Source organism: Microcaecilia unicolor, chromosome 8 (assembly GCF_901765095.1).
Source record: "Microcaecilia unicolor chromosome 8, aMicUni1.1, whole genome shotgun sequence".
NCBI classification, from domain to species: Eukaryota; Metazoa; Chordata; class Amphibia; order Gymnophiona; family Siphonopidae; genus Microcaecilia; species Microcaecilia unicolor.
In genome coordinates, this window is record NC_044038.1 from 188819097 (window position 1) to 188840881 (window position 21785).

General features: G+C 46.4%; 1 protein-coding gene across 1 annotated transcript in view; it reads left to right on the top strand.

Annotated features, from left to right (window-relative positions):
- Positions 1-202: 202 nt before the first annotated feature.
- KIF3B (kinesin family member 3B) overlaps positions 203-21785 on the top strand; it is a 313913-nt gene continuing 292330 nt past the window's right edge. Inside the window, 1 exon segment of the mRNA XM_030212076.1 lies at positions 203-282. The gene's annotated coding sequence lies outside the window, so the exon portion shown is untranslated.

The following is a 21785-nucleotide window of genomic DNA, read 5'->3' on the forward strand; positions in this document are numbered from 1 at the left end:
TAATGTTTTGTAAAAGACCCCCATAATAGGCTAGATAGGTTCACTTCGACTCCTGTTTTCTTCAACCTCCTTGGCAGCTCGGATTCAAAGCACTTGTTGCTAAGGAAATAGTTTGGCAGAAGCTATGGTTGCTAAGGAAGTAGATGCTTGGGCCCCTGCCCGTTGCTAAGGAAGTGAGTGTTGGCGTTCTTTACGTATCCGGCCCACTGACAGAGGGCAAGGGGAAGAGATTTCCAATGGTTGATGATAGTAACGGCAGCAGTGGTAGTGGCAAGATGGCTGGTAAGTTGTGGTAGGAAGTTATAGCCGTTAATTTCTCGTAGGAATACGTTGGCTCAAGCTAGAGTTGCATGTTTTAATCGCTGCAGACGAAAAAAAACGACTGGTTTTGTGGGAACGAGGTGCTGAGCTCTGCGCTCGGACACTGGCAGTGCCTGTGACCTCTTTCTTTCCTCGAAGGAAACCGCAGTCTGTGTAAAAAGATCTGAGAGACCCTAGACAAAGATCACACCGCATAACCCTTCTTTCACTCTAGCTCGAGTCATCCGTTCTTTGTCTTCTGCACACTAGAGTCCCAACTGCTCCTCTTGGTCTATGATGCTGATCCTAGGATTCTACACTTTGTCAGGACACAAAGAGGCATATTTTCAAAGCACTTTGGGAGGCTAAGTTCCATAGGTTTCTATGGAACTTTGGGAGGCTAAGTGCTTTGAAAATATGCCTCAGAGTGTACTACAGTATGTCTGTTCCCCAACGACCCTGCATGAAAACTGCAGCCCTCTTTCTACGGTCTTTCAATCTCCGGGACTTCCCTGTGTCACAACAATTTATAGGGACAATTTTTTTTTGTACTAAGGGTAATTTTAGGTTTGTCGACAAGAAAAGCATGCTTTTCATGCAAAACAGGGCTCATAAAATTGTAGGTATAGGCATATAAAATATAGGTGCACCATAAACATAGAGAAACGGGCCAGTAATCCACTCCTACACTCCTACAATAGGAAATATAGGTGCACCATAAACATAGGTGCTTGAGCACCACCAATATTGAGAAAATCTGTAGACTAAGGGTCCTGTTTACTAAGGTGCGTTAGTGTTTTTAGTGTGCCAACATTTAGCATGCACTAACCATGTAGGCACCTGTAGGGATATTATAAGCACGTACATGGTTAACATGTATTAAAAACGTTAATTCACCTATAACGCTGCTTAGTAAACAGGGCCCTTTGTCTGTTGGGTTTAACACCCCCGATCATTTTGAAAAGTTGGTTTCTATGACCATAAGATTGTGCTTACATGTTCTGCATGTAGTTATTTCTGGGGATGTAATTTGAATGGGGCAGAGGTGGAGTTGAAGTGTACACCAATATTTGATATAAAATGCATGCATAGATTTATTATTAGCATACTTGTCTGTCTATTATTTAGATTGTAAGCTCTTTTGGGATAAACATAAAGGAATCCTGTTCAGAAGGAATGGATCCTAAGGAGCTTAGCCGAGAGTGGGTGGCAGGGCGGGAGGCGGGGATAGTGCTGGGCAGACTTATACGGTCTGTGCCAGAGCCGCTGGTGGGAGGCGGGGCTGGTGGTTGGGAGGCGTGGATAGTGCTGGGCAGACTTACACGGTCTGTGCACTGAAAAGGACAGGTACAAATCAAGGTAAGGTAAACACAAAAAGTAGCACATATGAGTTTATCTTGATGGACAGACTGGATGGATCATGCAAGTCTTTTTCTGCCATCATTTACTGTGTTACTATGTTTTGAGCAGGGACTGTCTCTTTGTATCAGATGTTCAGCGCTGCGTGCATCTGGTAGCGCTATACAAATGCTAATAATAATAGATTTAGGGAGTATGCATTAATTTACATCTTGTTTGATGAAGGTGTAGGTTTGTTTGTGAGACTTAGAGGCAAATTTTTGAAAGAGTGTTGTAAACCAGTATTTGAAGTATTGCTTCTCAAAACATCCAAATTGTTATTTTCAAAACCTATTTTGTAGACATTTGGCTAAGTAATTAATCTGTAGTGCATCCAAATCACAAGGGGGTGTGTTTGGTACATTTCAGGGTTGGGATTAGGGCAGGCTTAGGGCATTCCTAACACTTGGATATTTTATAGCCATAATGTAACAAAACGAAATCGTCTAGGGCTAAAACTTCAATGTTTTGATTTAGACCTGTTTTTAGAATGAATAAGGCACAAAAGATGACCTAAATGACCAGCTTCAGATGTTATAGCCAGTTCTATTAGAGCAGCAAACAGGACCCTGGAGAAGTGTAGTAGTTGGTGCCATGGACTGTAGAGAAGGGGACCCATGCCCATATCTCGCTGTAGCTATCACACTTGTGTCAGAAAGTGTGAGCCCTCTAAAACTGACTAAAAGCCTACTGTACCCACATATAGATTTAAAGTTTATTAAAGGTAATCAATAGAAATAAAACTTCAGACAGCCCAGAACACTGCAGCTAGACTTGTATTCGGCAAAACAAAATATGAAAGTGCCAAGCCCCTACGAGAAAAACTACCCTGGCTCCCACTCAAAGAACGCATCACGTTCAAAATTTGCTCCCTAGTTCACAAAATCATTCATGGAGATGCACCAGCCTACATGTCAGACCTGATAGACTTACCACCCAAGAATGCCAAAAGATCATCCCGCACATTCCTTGATCTGCACTTCCCTAACTGCAAATGTCTAAAATACAAAGTAATGCACGCGTCAAACTTCGCCTACTTAAGCACACAGTTATGGAACGCACTGCCGTGCAACTTAAAAATGACCTACGAACTAATGAACTTCCGCAAACTACTGAAGACCCATCTCTTCAGCAAGGCTTACCACAAAGATCAACCAATGTGAATATACATAAATCTCCACACGTAGTTAGAAATGTCTTATAATATCTGCTTGTCATGCTACTATCATGTCTTATCATTATCATGTTACCAAAAATTTTCTGTAACACTAAATGCCTATTTGTCTATTATATTTCCACTATCCATGATGTATTTGTAAGTCACATTGAGCCTGCAAAGAGGTGGGAAAATGTGGGATAAATAAATAAATAAAATAAGATTATAACTTTTTTTTATTGGACATAATACAATTTTTGATTAGCTTTTGAAGGTAGCCCTGCTTCGTCAGATCGGAAATAAGCAAGTGTTGGTAGATGACAGTATATATGTTTAAATCATTTTTATTAGTAAAGATTGACAGTTAAACAAATATTTGCCAAGGAAAGTACATATCAAAAGTTGTCATCTAACATCTTATGCTCAATACAATAAAGTACGATACATCTTTTATATTTCTCCCCCACCTTCCCTCCCTCCCTACCAGAACTTGTCCTCCCATCCCCCCCATCCCACCCTCCACCCTATCCCCCCGGTCTCTACAACTTCAACATGATGTATTGCACAGGTCTCCAACCAGTAACAGATGCAATGGTCCTGCCTCAGCATCCCTTGTACCTAAAGGATATTCAAAGTGTTATAATTTACACTGAAGGTCCCATTTATCAAAAAAGTATACACAATAATATCTCTATCAACCAGTTCCCTGCCAGATGACAAGTTAAAAGAGCTTCAAGGAAGGGTCAGAAGTTTAACAGTAGACTACGTGCTTTAGGTGTGAGTGTGACCCACAGCGGCTCCCACTGCGCCCTGAACCTTAGTCCCCCTGTGCTTTCTAAATCAGGTACCCCACACCTATCTATTCTCATTTGCTTCACTAATTGTGAGCGCCATATCTGTAGTGGGGGCGCCTCTTGTGCTCTCCAAAATTGCAATATGGTGTTTATTCCAAAATAAATTGCTACCTTTGCAAATGCCTTGAAACCTTCTGGGGGGGTCTGTAGTGTACTTAAATATGTTAAATAAAATTAAAGGTTCCCTCATAAGGGTACAATGCCATAATTGATCTATCCCCTTTAGAACTTGCTTCCAGAACCGCTCCACATAAGAACAGCTCCAAAACATATGGCCTAGGGATGCCGCATTCTGATTACATTTTGGGCATGTGCCTGTTGCAGTAAATCCCGCTTTCTGTGCTCTCTGCGGAGATATATGCGTCCTAAGCAGCCACCTATATAGCCGCTCCCTCTGCGGAATGGAAAGCCTCTGCTTATAAATAGATTTCAGATATGACCTACATTCCTCTTCAGTAAGTGTGCAACCTAAATCCCCCGACCACTCTCTTGCTAGCCGCCGAAAATCCAACTCTGCTGTGGTATCTTTGAGTTGTCTGTGGTGAAATTTCAGCGGTACCGGGAGTTGAGCTCCCAGTGTAAATTCTTCCGAGAGGACCTCCACCACGTCCTCCGTAAGATCTGTCCATTCTAATGAGGCTACATAATGTCTCAATTGACAATACGCAAAGCAATGTGTTGGGGGAATCCCATATCTGGCCTGGAGCTCTGAATACTCCTGAATTCGTCCCTCTTCTGTAACTATGTGTGCCAAATATACGATCCCCTTTTTTGCCCAACTACTAAATGTACTAACCCCCTGACCTGGGGGAAATGCTGGGTTATCACATATTGACATCCAAGGGGACACACGGGAGGAGAAATGATACCGTCTACACACCCATCTCCAAGTGTCCCTGAGAGATTTTAAAAGTGGGTGCCTCTGAAATGCTGAAGCGGGGTGTGGAGTAAATGGCTAAAATGTATATCTGGAAACACCGAGGTCTCCACCGATGTGACGGAGAAATCTGATGTCCCCCGATACCAATCGTTTATATGTCGCATGGAACACGCAGTCGCCAGAAATTTAATACTTAAAAGTCCCATGCCACCTCCTTCCCTTGGTGCCACTATCTGGTTATATGGTATTCTTGGTTTCTTCCCCTGCCACAGGTATGTTTGTAGTAAACGTTGTAACTGTTTATCATCCTTGTGTTTCAAAAAGAGTGGTAGTTGTTGAAAAACATATAACCACCTGGGGGCTACCACCATATTGAATAGTGCTATTCTACCCCAAATAGTAAGTGGCAGCTCTTTCCACATCAGCAGTTTACTTTTAGTCATCTCCATTAATGGGGCTATATTATCTCTATACATAGTGGACCTATCACAAGGAATGTACACCCCCAGGTATCTCAGTTTTGTTGTCTCCCACCTAAGAGGGGCCTCCCCCTGCCAATGCGATTCAGTACCTATATTCATTGGCATCGCACAAGACTTAGAGAGGTTAAGATCAAATCCCGATAACATCCCATACTCCTTTATCAGTGACAAGGCTGCCTCAAATGACTCCCGTGGGTTGGTCAGTACCAGGAGAACGTCGTCAGCATAAGCCAAAGCACGGATCTCCTGCTCCCCCAACTGCACTCCACAGATTCTGGGGTCAGAGTTCAGAAGGCGTAGCAATGGTTCTAACGTTAGGTCAAACAGGAGTGGGGACAAGGGGCATCCCTGCCGCGTTCCTCTACCTATCCTGAACCCTGTCGAGAGCCCCCCATTAGCTGTTATATGTGCTTCCATGCCAGTATATAAAGTCTCAATTGCTTGTATTATTCCAGGAGGGAGTCCTATCCAATCTAACACATAAAACAGAAAGTCCCACCCTACCCTGTCAAAAGCTTTAGTGGCATCAAGGCTCACCAATATCCCAGGCGTCTCATCGGACCGACACTGTGCCATTGCAAGCAATATTCTCCGAATATGTACGACAGAATGTCTTTTGGGAATAAATCCCACTTGTGCCGGTTCAATCACACTGGGTATACACCTATCGAGCAGTGAAGCCAGGATCTTTGCTAAGAGCTTAATATCAACATTGATTAACGAAATAGGCCTGTAGGATTCTGGTTCTTCGACTACTTTTCCAGGTTTCAACAATAATGATATGCATGCAGTGTTTTCATATAAGGGAAATTTCCCTTCTTGTATCACCGCTTGGTGGTACTCGAAAAGTGGCCGTATCAATTGGGGTTGTAGTATTTTATAAAATTCTCCTGAATACCCATCCACCCCTGGTGCCGAAAACGACTTCAACCCTTTTATGGCCTCTATTAACTCTTTGGGCTGAATGGGGGCTTCTAGACATGCTATATCTGACTCTCCAAGCCTTGGCATTCGAGCCCTTCTCAAAAAGTCACTCATTTGTGCCTCCCCAACCGAATGTTCGGCTGTGTATAATTGTGCAAAATGTTCCTGGAGTATTTGGAGAATCCTATCTGGGCAATTAGTAAGGCCTCCCGCCTTTTCTTTTAGGGCCGATATGGTTCTGCCTCCCTCCCGCTTCCTGACTATCCGAGCCAACATTCCCCCGGCTCTGTTCCCAAACCTGTGGAAACTATACTTCTGAAAAATCTTATTTTTTAATACTCTTTCATGTAACAGAGAATTCACAGCTGCCTGAATAGATAAGTAGGTGTCCCTGTTAGCTGTGGTTTGCCGTTCCATATAGCGGCTTCTAGCCTTCTGTAGTTGTCTATTCAGATGTAAGAGGCTAGCTGTGCTCTTTTTCCGCTTATTTGCAACAAAGGCGATTATGTCCCCTCTGAGAACCGCCTTTCCAGTACACCAAAACAATTGGGAGTTAGATTTATGTTGCCTGTTGAACAATTCATATTCTTCCCATTTTTTGACTAAGAATTTTTGAAAAGACTTATCTTTTACTAGATAACTAGGGAACCTCCACCGTCTGGTCGGCTTGTAGCTCCCTGGCGCCTCCAGCTCCAACCAGACAGGGCTATGATCTGATATCAATATCTCTTCAATTTTAGTGTCTCTGACACATGTGAATAATGCAGGGGAAGTAAACATATAATCTATTCTACCCCAAGTCCCGTGTGCCCTGGATCGATGCGTGTATTCCCTCGAGCCCGGGTGCAAATTCCGCCATGTATCTATTACAGAGAGTGAATTGCTAAATTCTTTTAACATTCTATACCCCTTGCGGTTCTCCCTCCCCCCGTGTCCTTCTCCCGAATAGTCAATTCTTGGGTCCATCAGTACATTCATATCCCCCGCAATCACCAAATGTTTACTTTCATAGGGGAGCAACTGCCGTGATAATCTGGGAAAGAAGGAATCATCTGGGGGAGTGGGGGCATATACATTTAGCAGGTATAATTCCCTCCCCTGTAACCACATTTTAATCAATACGAATCGCCCATTAGGATCTTGTAGAATTGTCTCCACCGTGCAAGCCAGTTGCCGGCGTATACAAATTACCACACCCCCTCTCCGCCCATCTGAGGATGCATGGATCACTTGTCCCACCCAGCCCTGCCTCAACTTTTCATACTCTGCAGCTGTCAATTTCGTTTCCTGTAGACATGCAATATCTGCTTTGAGACGCTTTAAATGCGTTAAAATCTTTTTCCTTTTAATGGGAGACGAAATGCCTCCCACATTCCAAGTGACTATTTTACAATGTGTTATCACTTGGGCTTACTGATTTCATGATAATACACTTGAAAAATTCAGCCACTGGGTCCCAGCCCTTCCCCAGCAGCTGTGAAGTTGTGCTCTGTTACTTACTCCGTGTTTTAGACCTATACAGCACCCACATGTTTCGTTCGTTTGTTTGACCTGAATTAGAGACCTATACCCTTTTGTCAGAAACCCTCCCACCCTTGTTATGAAATCCCCTCTAAACCCTCCCTCCCCCCACCCCCTACCCCTCATTAGATGAGGACCCTTGCCCTCTATCCCAGCCCTTAACTTCTCTTCTTCCTTGGATGTAGTACCGCTATACGACTCCCCCCCCCCCCCCCGGCGTACCCCACACCCCCCCCCCCAACCTGAAAAAGGAAAAAGGAATTGGAATTCCCCCCCTCCCCCCCAGGCGACCCGCTTGCTCTACCTTAAGGAACCTTCAGGGAAACCTATCAGCAGTTAATACATTTGGAACATTCAACATAACAATTCTTAACCCACACTCTATTAACAAAAAGAACATTACTTGCATGCCTGCATCATCACCGCCCTCTTTTGGGGCTGTAAGTAAAGCTAAGCTTTTTACTCCAACATGAGTTTTTTGGGGGTGCGTTCACGGAGGTGCCTCCGCTGGTGCCAGTAACTCTGCGTCTATAAACTGCTGAGCCTCTGGGACTGAGTGGAAAGAACGCCATCGGTTTTCATGTTGGATTTTCAAAATAGCCGGATAAATCAGCATAAACCGTGTTCTCCTATTTACCAGCGTTGTACAAAGTGGATGGAACCGGCGTCTTTGCTCTTGTACTCCAGCCGAGTAATCCTGAAATACTTTAATCAGGTTCCCATCGTATTTCAAGGTATCCCTTTTCAGTCGGAAGCCCCTCATAATCTCCTCTTTGTGTAAGTAGTTGTGGACTTTGATGATCACCAACCTGGGTCGTTGTTGTCCCTGTTGCCAACGGCCGAGTCTGTGGGCCCTTTCTATACACAGTTCTCCATAGCTGTCTGACAGGGCCAATTCTTTTTTGAGCCATTGTTCCAACAGGTGTCCCAATGATTTTTCAGGGATTGCTTCTGGCAAGCCAACAATTCTTAAATTGCATCTCCGTGCTCTGTTCTCCATATCCTCAATCTTGTCTTGTTGTGCTTTAAGTTGTTCCATCAGACGGGTGACGTCTTGGGCATTCTGTGCTCTCGTATCTTCCACAGCTGAAATTCTGCTTTCCGCCTCTCCCACTCGTCTCACTGTGTCTGCCATGGTAGCTTCTAAACTGCTCATTTGGCGTTCAAGCAGGTCAAACCTTGGGTTAAGTGCGGCACTAACCGCCATTGTTATCTGTGCTAACTGTTTTTCAGAAAAGTCCCCAAGTTTTTCAAGCTTCCCTTCTGCCATCTTGGCCCCTGTGGTCGATGTGGGACTCCTCCCTTTATCGTATTTGGTCCCGCTTCGGGTTGTTCCTGTTAGTTTAGGCTTCAGAAATTGCTCCATACAGAGTGTATTATATCTTTTGCAGAATCTACGCGTCTGGTCTTATAATGTAGGCGCTTTTGCTGTATATATTACGATAGTGCTCTGTGCCTGGGTCCCACAAGCCCACCTCCGTCTGTTTTCCGCTAGTTCTGGGGGCCAATTCTCCCACGCTGCCAGACTGCGGGTCCAAACCCCTCTCAAACTTTCCTTCAGTCTGCCAGTGGGAGCGACCCGCTATTAGTTGATTATCTATGCACCTGTGTAATAGTATGCAAACAATTGCCCAAATTCTACAAATTATGTGCCATAGTCTTGCTTATACTTCAAGCTTTATACCTCTCCTGTAGCACGAAGAGGGGTGCTCTTCTTTTCTCCACTGGTAGTTACGATCTCCGTGAGAAAATGTTCAAAGTACGCTGCCGAGGCGCCCACTCCTGAGATATGTGTGCAAATGTAGGCATTGCCCAATTTTGATTGTGATGCATGTCCGAGTGTTCCTGGCCCCTGGTATTGCGAGCTGAGTTATGGGCCGCTCTATGTTTCGGTGTCTCAATCACTGTTCACTCGTCGGGGGGTGAGGGGGGGACGCGGGGAAGGCAGATGAAATTTTTTAATTAGTCGCTCTCCCCCTTATCCATTAATCCGTTCCTCCTTCAAACTCCCTCAAATCAAGCCCTCGAGTTCTTACTCCGCGTGTTATGTCATCTGCTCTGCTAACTCTCCGTCTTCTTGTGCGCTGAGCTTCCGGCCGCCATTTTGATCTGGTCACGCGTGTCACTATCTTCGACTGCGCTGCACTCCCGGGCTTACCAAAAAGACTTCCGTAGGTGCCCGCATGTGTTGGGGAGCTTTAGGTGTCGCCAGCTTGCCGTGGAGGGGGTCTTGAGAGCGGGGGGGTAGAGGACCCGTCAGCGGTGTCGCGGAGCTCTCTCAGACCGCGGCCATCTTGCCGCTCGGCTCCACCGGAAGTCTCAGATGACAGTATATATAAGTGAAACATCAAAGCATTTAATTGACAGTCTAACAGGATGAGGGTGGGTTAGGTGAGAGACAGGGAGAGCTGGGTGGAGGCAAGAGGGTGACATAAGTACATAAGTATTGCCATACTGGGAAAGACCAAAGGCCCATCAAGCCCAGCATCCTGTTTCCAACAGTTGCCAATTCAGGTCACAAATACCTGGCAAGATCCCAAAAAAGGTACAAAACATTTTATACTGCTTATCCCAGAAATAGTGGATTTTCCCCATTTGATAATGGTCTATTGGCTTTAGGAAGCCGTCTAAACCTTTTTTAAACTCCGCTAAACTAACCGCCTTTACCACTTTCTCTGGCAATGAATTCCAGAGTTTAATTACACGTCGAGTGAAGAAACATTTTCTGCGATTCATTTTAAATTTACTACATTGTAGCTTCATCGCATGCCCCCTAGTCCTAGTATTTTTGGAAAGCGTGAACAGACGCTTCACATCTACCCATTCAACTCCACTCATTATTTTATAGACCTCTATCATATCTCCCCTCAGCCGTCTTTTCTCCAAGCTGAAGAGCTCTAGCCGCTTTAGCCTTTCCTCATAGGGAAGTCGTCCCATCCCCTTTATCATTTTCGTCATCCTTCTTTGCACCTTTTCTAATTCCACTATATCTTTTTTGAGATGCGGCGACCAGAATTGAACACAATATTCAAGGTGCAGTCGCACCATGGAGTGATACAAAGGCATTATAACATCCTAATTTTTGTTTTCCATTCCTTTCCTAATAATACATAATATTCTATTTGCTTTCTTAGCCACAGCAGCACACTGAGCAGTGCCTGCTAGATTCTATCTGTTAATGCTGTGGTACAAAGTTTTTAAAACTAAGTGGAGAAGTCTATGGAGATTAGTTGATAAATTTTGCTTTTTATATGTTTATTTTGCCTAACACTAACCTACAATTCCTCCTTTAAACCCCAATCTTTAAGTTCCCAAAGCACAAAGCAAAATAGCGTTTACTTACCAGAGAAATGTCCTCTTTTCTAGGAACTTCTCAGAAAGAAAGTTCAGTGGGACCTTTCCTCTTTATTTAGTTTTGAATCTAAGGGGCCTCTTTTAAACAGGCTCTTTGAAGCTGACTCAGCAACCTATGCAAGTATTCTACTTCCCCACACCTTAATTAACACTTAATTGAGGTGACAAAGCAGTACAATTGTATGGTTTATAATGGGCTAGAAAACCCAGATCGTTGCCCTGTCTGGTGGGTGTCAAAATATGGAATAATTCTGACTTCAAAGGTCTTACATTTAAGTATATCTCCCTGTCCCTCATCCACCCAATCTCCCTGTCTCTCTCCTAACCCACCCTCATCCTGTTAGACTGTCACTGAAATGCTTTGAAGTTTCACTTATATATATACTGTCATCTATCAACTTTTGCCTATTTCCGATCTGACAAAGAAGGGCTACCTTGGAAAGCTAATCAGAAAATGTATTAAGTTATGTCCAATAAAAAAGGTATAATTTTCTTTTCTTTTCCATGTTTTATTTTGTTTCTATTGATTACCTTTAAAAGTGGACTAACACGGCTACCACATCTGTCTACTGGAGTTTATTAAAGACTTTCTATCCCACCCAACAGAACCAAACCATCTGGGAAGTGTACAATCTAAAAAAGAAAAGAGGAGAAATGGACATACATTACTAACTTGAAACAAAAGGAACTAGGGTAGAACTACAATATAAACAGGAAAGAGGGGAGAAAAAAGAAAAGACAATATGATAAGGGAATCTGTCAGTCAGGTAAGAGTGACCTAATTTGAAAAAAAACAAAAACCTCTAAGTACAAGCATCTTGAAAGAGGAAAGTCTTGAGCTCTTCTTTAAAGAGGGATAGAGAGTGATTTGTCTGAAGTGAGATGGTACGGAGTTCCATAACCTTGGGCCTAAAATGAAAACATATGGAGCACTTAACCTTCCAAAGTTCCATAGGTTTCTATGGAACTTTGGAAGGCTAAGTGCTTTGAAAATATGTATGTCTACTAAGTTTATGAAAAAGTTCTCTATGTGATGGAATGGACAGAAGGTTGAGCTGTGATAAACCTAATGTTCATGTCTCAGTGTTAAGAAGTGAGATATCTCAAAATATAGAGGGGTTCAGAAACAGTAAGAGTTTTGAAAATTAACAGAAGGATTTTATATATAATATGGTGGGGAAGCCAGTGAGAGGATTTAAGATAAGAAGTAATGTGATCAAATTTCTTGAGGTGATGAAGAACTCTGATGGTGGTATTTTGGACTTTGTAAGCAGTGTAGATCTTTGATCCGAAGGCCTAAGTAAAGGGAAGTACAGTAGTCTGATTGTGAGATGACCAAGGAGTGTATTAAGGGCAGGAGGATTTAATAAAGACTAAATAGATCTGATGAGACATAACTTGACCCCATCACCCATAAGGGTTATGGCGTACAGTTGGGGGAAGTAGGTTTTGGAGGGCTCAGCACACAAGATAAGGAGGTAATGGTGAGATGTATGTCTGGGATCTTTTACATGAAATCCACAAGAGTGTCCCCTAGGGTGCCCCATTGCTCTTCTGAGATGTCTATGTGGCCAGTCTACTAAGATTGTTGGCCCTTCCTATATCCCAATGGCTTGATTTTGTGCGTTTTGCACATGGACTTTTTTTTTTGAATGGACCAAAAAGACAGATGCACAGAGCACAACATCATCTAGCATGTGACCATTTTCAAAAATGGCTATATTCCTATTCGGATTTGGGATGTTTAGCTCAAAACGTCCAAATTCCAACTTAGACATCATATCGAAAATGCCCCTCTTCCTTAGTGTCCCTCCGGACCGGACCAGGATTGAACTGATGGGTTGTGCTCGCCTTCCAGCAGGTGGAGACTGAGAAAAAACTGTGACTCCAGAGAGCCAATAAGAGCCCTGATCATGTGACCCTAGCCTCAGTATTTTCTCAGTCTCCCGGCAGGTAGGAAGTGAGCCCATTAGTCTCTCTCTTTCCTTTTTTCTCTTTAAGATATTAGAGATATTCAGAATATTTCTTCTGCGCCTGGAATCTCAATTAGACGCTTGACAGGGTTTTCCTTTCTTTCTTTTTCTTTCTTTTAAAGCCTCTGGGGTGTTAAACTCGGGTGTCCCCGAGTCCCTCCCCCCTTCCTCACCATCTCCCATACTTAGCTGGAAAGGGCTACCCTTTGGTTAGAAAGGTGTATTGCCTTTGGGAGAGGCAGCCACTTTAGGAAGTTAACTTTACATGTATTTTTCTTTCCCCAGCATTTTAACGAGCAAGCTCAGCTGTTTGAAAAAAAAAAAAAAAAAACAGCCTCCAGAAGTAAAGGATTGTAGAAGCAGTGCTTCCCCATTGTTTTCAACGAGCAGGCAGCTCTGTTTTTCTAGTCTGTGTGCCTTTGTAGCTGCTTAGAGGTTTTGAAAGAAAAGCAAGAAACTTTCTGCTTTGCTGCTTCCCTTCAGTTCCATTCTCGGAGGTATATTTTATATATTTTATTTCATTGATTTTGCTCAGCGCAGCGGGGCCGTTTGAAAAAAAAAAAAAAAGACTTCAGTCTCGGCGCGAACCGTCAGGCGCGTGCATGCGCTTAGTAAAGCTGGCCGAAAAACTTAAGCGCTGTGCCGCGCTTGTATATATTGTACGGCATTGGTGGGAGCGTCGTATTTGTTTTTCCTCAGATTTTGGGGTCGTCCTCAGCTGCTTCTGGTTCTTTGCCGTTGTGGTCGGCTTCAGTCATTGGTCTCAGCGTCGCGGACTTAACGCAGCCGGCTGTTGTAAATTTTGCTCTGCTTAGGATGTTGCTTCGGGGCCTGTGCTTCTTCTGGTTTCGGGGTCAATTTCGCCGGCTGTTATTTCTTCACCGTCCCACTCAACGCCGCTTGTTGCGGAGGTGTCAGGCGTGCTTTCGGGGACTGTCACAGCTCAAGTGGCGCGAACGGTGGCCATTTTGAATCACCCTCTGTCTTCTCAGTCGGGTGATCTCTCTGCTGTAGGCAATGCTGCACATCGAGGAGAACCTGATGCTGGAGCTCTGGTACACTCTGGAGTCACTCAGGCAGGGGGATTTCCTCCTGAGTTTTGTCCTCCAGATGTACCAGGCCTTCCTGTTATCGAAGATAGAAATCCATCTTTTCCTTGTCATCAAGCAGATGAAGCCATTACGTATGGGTTGTGTCCATCAACCAACAGGGGGAGAGAGAGCACTCAACTTTTCACAGTGTCTCATGGCCAGCTAGCTCCACTGCCTCTTCAGTATTCTCTATCTCCCCAAGCAGGGTGGCTGCAGCTTCTTCGAGCTCCATCAAAAATCTGCCTGGGGGTGGCTCCTAGCTTGCCAGTTGTTAGCCGGGGTGTTAGAGGCTATAGCAGCTTCACTTTGAAGGCACATAGGTCAGCCCTTTCCCTGCCTTACCCATGCCCCCGTGGATGTGGACATATTAGCTTGCTTTTCCCTGTCCTTTCCCACTCAGTGGATGCAGGCACATTGGTTCGCCTTTCCCTGCCTTTCCCACTTATCTGAGCCTTCGGAGAGATTTTATTTACCTCTTTTACCTCTGCTTTCCTCACAGCGTTAAAAATAAATAAATAATTAAAGTTGCATCACGCTTTAGCGCAGCGATCTTGGAAAAGAGGTTTTTTTTCTTGAGATTCTTCTGCAGGACTGGAGCTGTGATACTCGGTCTAGTGAGGTAAGAGTGTTTTCTGACTCCTCCTGGGTGGGCCCGTGATTGGGATGTTTTTGGTGCGAACCGCCATTTTTTAATTTTACCGCTGTTTTCGGGGATGGCTGCAGAGACTGTAAAGCGCTGTTCTAAATGTGGCAAGCGCAAATCAGCAGCGGGGCTCTGTAATTCGTGCTGTACAGACGGTAGAGCCGGCCCGAGCATGGCGAGCGGCGATCTTTCGCGCTCTGAGCTGGCAGCGGATGCCATTTTGGATTTTCCACATGGCACGGCCTCCGTTGTGATGGAGAGCCCTGAATCCGGGGGGGGGGGGGGTCCTCTGAGTGAGGCTAATAATAGCGCTCATAGCCCTGGGCAGGATCCGGGCGGTCAGGGAGCGGTTTTCTCCCCTGATTTTGTTTTAATGCTCTTCCACAGGGATCTTTGGACCCTCTGCCTGCCCCCCCGGTGGATCCTGGCCTTTTGGAGTTGGCTTTGCCTGTTTCTTATCCTCCTGATAAACGCAGAAGGGTTAATTCCCCTTCTGAGTGTGGCGCACCCCCCTTTTCCCCCCTGTGGTCGGGCTATGAGGATTCTGAGGGGTCTGGCAGAACTTCTTGGGCTGAGGAGCCAGAGTCGGGTGCAGAATTGCCACAGGAGCTTGATGATCCGTCTGCAGTGAGGATTTTCCACCGCGAGGAGCTGCCAGCGCTTATTTCAGATGCCTTACAAGCCCTCTCGATTGAAGATCTTGGGAGTGGCACAGCCTCCTCCGTTAATCCAAGGATGGCTAGTACCAGAAAGCCTGCTCGAGCCTTTCCTTTGCATGACTCCATCCAAGAGCTTATTTCGGCTCAATGGGCTGACCCCAAGGGACCTTTGAAGGTTGCCAGGGCTATGGGGCAATTATACCCTCTGAGTGAGGAACATTTGGCTCGCTTTGCAATGCCTAAAGTGGATGCCCTGGTCACGGCTGTGACAAAGAGAACTACTCTCCCTGTTGAAGGAGGAGGATATTCAAGACCGCGGTCCTTTGATTTGGCAGGTCTCACTGTTTGGGCGTCTGCATGCAGTTGTTATGCTGCTAGAGCCTGCCTGGCTTGGTTACAGCAGGCAGTGGAACAGCTCGGTGATGGAGCGGAGACCTTATCTGAAGTGGCTCCGTGGATGGAGTCGGCCTTGTCCTTTTTGGCTGACACCCTTTATGATATGGTCAGAGCTTCGGCTAAACTAATGACTGTAGCAGTGGCGGCTCGCCGCACTCTTTGGCTACGACATTGGGTGGCGGACATGGCCTCTAAGCAAAGGTTGGTGAAGTTGCCCTTTTAAGGCCTTCTCCTGTTTGGTGAGGAGCTGGAAAACATTGTTAAAGGCCTGGGGAATTCCAAACCTCAGCGCTTGCCCGAAGATAGGCCGAAGCCTTCCTCTAAGGGTCAGGCGGTCCACTCCTCTTACAGACCTCGCTTCCGTGAAGCTAGAAGGTACCGCCCGGGGCGTGCTGCTGGGTTCACTTCGCGTGCCCGCTTTCAGCAGAGAAACTCCTTTCGCTGGGACAAACGTTCCGCAGCTGCCGGTTCAAGGCCTGGAGTTCAGGGGCGACCCTCTCAATGATGGTGCGCCGGCTCCCTCCTCGTTTCCTGTCATCGGAGGAAGACTTTCCCTCTTTTTCGAGGAGTGGGCCAAAAATCTCCGCAGATCAGTGGGTCTTGGACCTGATCAGAGACGGATACCGAATAGAATTCGATGCCCCGGTGAGAGACGTGTTTGTGGAGTCCCAATGCGGTTCTGCCGCCAAACGGGCGGTGGTAGAGGAGACTTTGCACAGTCTGAGCCAGATAGGGGCTGTGACCCCGGTGCCTCCCGCCGAACAAGGTCTAGGCCGCTACTCCATTTACTTTGTGGTGCCACGAAAAGGCAGGTCTTTTCGCCCGATCCTGGACTTAAAAGAGCTAAACAAGTCCTTAAGAGTGCGGCATTTTCACTTGGAAACCCTGCACTCCGTCATTGCGGCGGTACAGCCAGGAGAGTTTCTCATGTCTCTGGACCTGAAAGAAGCTTACTTGCACATACCAATTTGGCCCCCGCACCAGACGTTTCTGCGGTTTGCGGTGTTGGGAAAACATTTCCAGTTTCGGGCCTTGCCTTTTGGCCTCGCCACAGCTCCCCGAACCTTCTCCAAGGTAATGGTGGTACTAGCTGCCTTTCTCAGGCGAGAGGGTATCCGGGTTCACCCGTACCTAGACGACTGGCTCATCAGAGCAGACTCAGAAAAAGAGAGCCATCTAGCTACAGCCAGAGTGGTTTCAGTCCTTCAATCACTGGGCTGGGTCGTCAATATGGCCAAAAGTTACCTGACCCCCTCGCAATCTCTAGAATATTTGGGAGCCAGGTTCGACACAGCCTCGGGCTATGTGTTTCTTCCCGAGCAAAGGCGGTGCAAGCTTCAAAATCAGGTCCGTCTGCTCCTGAGGATGCCCCGCCCATGAGCTTGGGACATTGTCCAGCTATTGGGATCGATGATGGCCACCTTGGAAGTGGTGCCATGGGCGAGAGCGCACCTGAGACCTCTACAGTATTCTCTACTTCAACGATGGTCTCCAGTATCTCCAGGATTATCAGTGCAGACTTTCTTGGCTCCCTGCGGCTCGCCTCAGTATGGAGTGGTGGCTCTCGGACAGCATGTTGCGGAGGGGAATGCTGCTGGCGCTCCCCGATTGGTGCCTAGTGGTAACAGATGCCAACCTGAAGGGCTGGGGCGCACATTGCCAGGGGAAGCATGCCCAGGGTCTGTGGACGCCCGACAAGTCGGAGTGATCTATCAACCGCCTGGAGTTGAAAGCGGTGTTTCTGGCTCTTCTGGCCTTTCAAGTGACCCTGGAAGGATTGGCTGTCCGAGTGATGTCGGACAACACGACAGCAGTGGCCTACATAAATCGACAAGGCGGCTCTCAGTGCAGAGCTCTAGCCGCGCAGGCTGAACAAATTTGCCACTGGGCCGAGCTGCATCTACAGTCCCTGTCAGCAGCTCACATTGCAGGTCAGAGCAACGTTCAAGCCGACTATCTAAGCAGGCATCAGATCGATCCAGCGGAGTGGGAACTAGCAGACGATGTATTCCTGCAGATATGTGCCAAATGGGGCAAGCCAGTGATGGATCTTATGGCGACCAGTTCCAATGCCAAAGTCCCGTGCTTCTTCAGCAGACGGAGGGATCCTCGCTCTGCCAGGTTGGATGCCTTAGCTCAACCCTGGCCACTGGGCTTGCTGTATGTGTTCTCTCCGTGGATCTTGATAGGGCGAGTGCTCCTGCGGATTCAGCTGCATCCAGGAGAAGTGGTGCTCATCGCCCCGGATTGGCCCAGGAGGCCTTGGTATGCGGACCTCTGACAGATGCTGTTGGAGGCTCCCTTTCCGTTACCTCTGGTTCCGCACCTGTTGTCACAGGGTCCGGTGACCATGGAGGATGCCTGCCGCTTTGGTCTTATGGCATGGCGATTGAGAGGGCGCAATTGAGAGATAAAGGCTACTCAAATAAGGTAATTTCCACTCTCCTGCAGGCCCGTAAGTGCTCCACTTCTGTGGCTTATGCCAGGATTTGGCGCCAGTTTGAAGTCTGGTGTGTTTCAAGGGAGCTTTCTCTGTTGCGGGCTCCTGTCTCACCGATTCTGGACTTTTTGCAGTCTGGTGTACACAAAGGCTTGGCCTATAATTCTCTGCGGGTGCAAGTGGCAGCATTGGCCTCCCTGCGTGGCAAGGTTGAAGGCGTGTCCTTAGCTGCTCATCCAGATGTATCACGGTTTCTTAGAGGGGTGCTTCGGCTCCATCCTCCCGTGCGGGCACCTTGTCCAGCTTGGAACCTGGGGTTAGTATTGAAGGCCCTTCAGGGGGCTCCCTTTGAACCGCTTCGGCGTGCTTCAGAGAAAGATTTGACACTGAAGGCCGTCTTTTTAGTGGCCATTACCTCGGCGAGATGGGTGTCAGAGCTCCAGGCGCTGTCCTGTAGAGACCCTTTTCTGCAATTCTCAGTCAGGGGTCACGGTTCGGACCGTGCCTTCCTTCATTCCTAAGGTGGTTTCAGCGTTTCACCTAAACCAGCCTGTTTTTCTTCCCTCCTTTGTTGAGGAGGAGTTTCCAGATTCATTTGGGCAGTTGCACCTTTTGGATGTGTGCAGGACTCTGTTGCAGTATCTGCGAATGACAAATTATTTCAGGACCTCTGATCATCTTTTTGTGCTGTTTGCAGGTCCTCGCAGAGGGTCTTCAGCGTCTAAAGCCACTATTGCCCATTGGCTCAAAGAAGCTATCTTTTTAGCATATCTGCTGTCTGGCCAGGCTCTGCCTGAAGCCTTTAAGGCACATTCCACAAGAGCGATTTCCTCTTCCTGGGCAGAAACTGGAGCACTATCTCTTCATGAGATTTGCAGTGCTGCAACATGGGCTTCTAAGCTCTCTTTCGCCCGACATTACAGGCTGGATGTGGCTGCCAGGAGGGATGCGCGTTTTGGAGCACAGGTGCTAGCGCGTGGTGTGGCTTGTTCCCACCCTATTTAGGGATTGCTTTGTTACATCCCATATGTAATGGCTTCATCTGCTTGATGACAAGGAAGGTGTTAATATATGGCCTGGTTTTAGATCTATCACTGGAATTGTGATGGACAAAGCCACAGAGCCAAAAATATCTGAAAAGGTACTGATTAGGCCAAACAAGTAACAAATGAATTAATATTTGAGAATCTGCAGAAAGCAGGTCTGAACAATGATTCAATAACACAAACAGGTACAATGTTCAAATAAAATATAGCACCTGTAATGAGAGAAGGATGGATAAATGGAAAAAAATGTGGCTCTCAAAATGGGGCTTATTTTTTTATATTAATGTATAAAATGATACAGAGATCAGAAGATGTGATGAGAGGTGTTGCAAAAACATTATGTGAAACTGGTATCTCAACAGAAAAATATGTTAGTAACCGCAAAAACAGTTTGTTCTAAAAACATGTTGACATAACCGGAAAATGTGGCAACCTGTTGAAATAGATGGAACGGAAGGAGCTGGGTACAAATGCACAGATGGCAGGACGCGAAAGTATAACCGCAGAAATTGAGAAATAACTGACAAAAATGTACCTCACCATAGACTTCTATGGAGAGGTAAGTGTATAAAAGAAGAGAGATTCTGGCTTAATTTGGGAAGTCGTCCTCAGCACTTCTCAGACGGCGGAGCGCTGTGCTATTGAACCCAGAATCTGTCCGATGTCTGTACTGAATTGAAACATTGGTTCCGCCACCGGAACGCTCTTGAAGACGCGCCATTTCGGACAGAAGAGGGGATTGTGATGCCAATAGATCCCCCCCTTATAAAGTGGGCGATCTAGTGCACCGGCGTTATTACACGCACAAGACCTGGCGAGATCCCATCTACGTTGGGCCCTTCAAGATAGAAGCTCTGTCAGCCACAGCTGCTAAGCTTGAGGACCACACATCCTGGGTCCATCTGAAAGATATCCGCGCCTATCCGAATACCCAATCAGGCCTCCTGGATGTTTCCATTGATGTTTCCAGCACAACAGTCACTGGAGAGACCAGTCCCACCACAAACTCCATCTCCACCACCACTGAGCCCAAGACCACCGACCCCACATCCACACTCTTGAACCATCTTGACCAACTCGACCAAAGACTTAACCACTTAATCAACTTAGACCATCCATCTCCTGAATCCCACCTCCTTGATCTGGCTGACATTGTCATCCAAACCTTCGCTGATTCTCCAGAGTCACCATCTGAACAACCACTGTATTGGAACCTGCTTTTGAGTTGCCGTCCTCACCTCTTCCTCCAACTGTTCCAGCACTCCCACTTCCATACGTAGATCTTCACATCCGTCTCATCCGAATCCGTAACCTTGCAGAAGATCTCACCCAAATCCGCAACTTAGCAGGACAATTGAATCCGGAAGAACAAGAGTCTGTTGCGGTTTCCACAGTACAGAATCTGCACAGCAACATCTGTGAGCTGCTTGACATTCTACATTTGTACTTCCCGAATCAAGTCAGATAAATGCCACAGCAATTTCCGCCGATTTTCACTCCAGAAGAACTCATTCCCTTACAGACTATTTCTCTACATAAAGTTCCTATTCCAATACCACCCTTTCCAACCACTCCTGTGAAAGTGTTGATACCACCACCCTCCCCCGCTGGTAAGAGTCTCCGCAGGGAACCAACTGCTGAGAACCTTGCTGCCCTCGACAATATCAAGGAACCTGATCCACCAGACCCACTGGACATTGGACTTTACCCTGTTGATAAGTGTAACTCTGAGCAGGTATCTGAAACCAATTCCCATTGGTCGAACGACTTCGACGACACTTATTTGGAAGGCGACACCATTCCTGACGACACGGACGGAACCAGCACCACGTCCGAGCGTGTCTCAGCAGCAGTGACGGTGTACATCAATACACCCTCTTCTTCTGCTTTCCATCTGCTCGATTTGTTTGCTGTTGGACTCGTGTGCATCATCCTACTTTGTATAGGTTTGGTTTTGTTTTTCACTACCCTGTTTACCTATACTGCTGACAGTACCCTCCTGGATCTTTGGATCACACTTACTGCCTTTCCCACTGGCAACGTTACCTTGCCAGCCGGAAACGCCACGGTACTTGCAACTACCTCGGTACTTGTAACTACCCCAGCAGTACTTGCAACTACTTCTGTACTTGCAACTACTCCAGCAGTACTTGTAACTACTTCGGTACTTACATCTACTCCTGCTCCATCACCTACTACAGCAGCCTACACAGAGCCCCAACAATACCCCGCATTTACCCGCCTGTTTGCATACAGATCCCCCCAGACGACCTCAAAGATAACTCCCATTGCCACCAGTCATCCCACCCCCTGGGCAGATACATCTGCCACGACAGACTTTTCAACTGGCAATCCTCCAGAGCCTATTGCAACCTCTACGACTACTCCTATCCTCACTGATTCTCCTGTTTTGCATTCTACAGGTGTTCCCAATAATATCAGTAGCTCGGTCCATATTGTCCCCAATCTTACAACTACTTTTGAGGATAATATTACCTTGCTTGAATTACGACCCACCCCTCCTCCTTATTCTCTGGTTCCTCCTAGTGACGCTCCTCCTCCCACGAATACTACTTTAGCCACTCCAAACACCACCATCCCAGCCACTCGAACTCCCAGATAGCTCATCATCCTTAAGTAACCATCAATATATGTCCCAGAATTTACC